A 2,090-nucleotide genomic window follows, 5' to 3' on the forward strand; every position below is an offset into this window, starting at 1 on the left:
ACTACAAATATGTCTAAATTCATATAATTTTGGTTTAACTTCTGCGTAAAGGACTTTATGTAATTTCAGTGCTTATCTCCATTAATGAGAGTGGAATATTTAATGTAAATGTGTATATAGAACATGAAAACAGAGCTTAAAATCTTTGTTTTTACTTCATTCATTTTCTCACTCCAGGAAAAGGAGTTTGTACGCATGGGTCAGAGTTTACGTGCAGTTGCGCAAATTTTCTAGTCAAGTTTGTTTTTATAAATCCCAACTTTTGCGTAGGAAGTGGCGTACGCCTCTTTCAGGGCTGGTTTTGTGCGTACGCAACAGTTATAAATGAGGCCCCTGGACATTTCTTTCTGTTACCCATCAATGTTAATGTGGTAAATAATTTGTTATTTTATTCGTAATTTACAGTTTTATTATTCATAATAGTCAAGTCAAGTCAAGTCACCTTTATTTATATAGCGCTTTTAACAATACAGATTGTGTCAAAGCAACTGAACAGCATTAATTAGGAAAATAGTGTGTCAATAATGCAAAATGACAATAGTAAACACTAATTTTCCAGTTAAAGACAGTTCATCATTGAATTCAGTGATGTCTTCATTAATGATAATATCATAATAATGATATTACATTACATTCATGTTTATTATGATATTACTTATATTAAAATTAATTATCAATATTAACAGTATTTGTATTCATAATCTGCTCTTGTAGCCCCACACTACAACAAATTTAATGTAACCTCTAGTTTAATGAAAACCAATGTCTTTATGTCTCCCTTACAGTGATAGATGTGACGTATCTTCTCGCCGCCTCCGCAGACGGACACTTGCTGCTAGCAATCTGAGAGATTGACATTTAAATAGTAGTCAAATGTACTTAAAAAATATTGTTTTGGTCTCTTGATCAGTTTTATTAATTAAAATTAGCTAAAATAACACGATTTTTCTTTAAATGTTGCCTTCACTGACGTCTGCTGCAATTTGTTTTCAGACGTGATGCTGCTGCATGGAGTGGGACACTTCATCAACTTAACCCTATGTTTATAGCACATATTTAGATATCATTGGAATTAACACGCTGACTAGATTCTGCATTACCTGAGAAAGAACAGCAGTATGTTTGCCTTCACAGCTGAGACGCTAGCATTAGCAGTACCTCAAGCAGTTAAAACAATGTGACAAAAAATACAAGTCTGACCCAAATGTTTAATGTCATGATAGTTGCCATCTATTTTGTATTTGTTTATGTCCATCTGGTCACATTTATGCATTCGTTAGGCAAAGAAGTTGCATATTTAATGCTGACTGATATGTTCATGCAGCTGACAGAAATAAGAAACACAGCGCTACGTTCTTTCTTCCAGTTTGGTGATTAACGTTAAAAGAAGCGTTTTGGACCACCGCTTGATTTGAACACTGCGGTGTGCGACTGCAATATTTTGTTGTTTTGATTAGATGATCACCAAGTGCTCTAAAATAGAAGGAAATAAAATGTTGCATACTTACTCAGTACTTCCTAACCGTCGACACACTCATTAGCGTGCGCTGCATCATTTCAAATATCCAGAGGAAACACTAAACGTTTTTGACCAAATCATGGAAGACAGATGCAGACTGTCGCTGAACTCACCGTCGCTTCTTCTCAAGTTTTCTCACACCACTTGCTGGTGAAAGGTAGGTGTTTTCTTCAGACCAGTTTCCCTACGGATTTTAAATGTGAGGCGCTAAAACACGGGACGAACCGTGAGCCATATGGATTTAACACGGAATGCCTTTATTTTCCTTTTGAATACGCGATGATTCCGTAATATATGAGCTTGCTGTTATCACAACTTTCTAAAAATATAGTTAAATACTCTCATTAACGGTCCATCCACAAACTAACAGATTTGACCCAGTGTAATGTTATCTATTAGAATTTAGAGGGATTTTTTTATTACAGCAGAGAATTAAAAAAACGCCTAAATTCAATCTGTTCATCATATAAAGCGATCGAGTGTCTTTATGAGTCTCTTTATGATCGAGTCCTCTTTATTTTTAAGCGACAGAGTGGTATTTATGTAGACTGTCAATGGAGGGACAGAAATC

Source organism: Sinocyclocheilus rhinocerous, unplaced genomic scaffold (genome assembly GCF_001515625.1).
Source record: "Sinocyclocheilus rhinocerous isolate Xijiao unplaced genomic scaffold, SAMN03320098_v1.1 scaffold2304, whole genome shotgun sequence".
Classification (NCBI taxonomy): Eukaryota; Metazoa; Chordata; class Actinopteri; order Cypriniformes; family Cyprinidae; genus Sinocyclocheilus; species Sinocyclocheilus rhinocerous.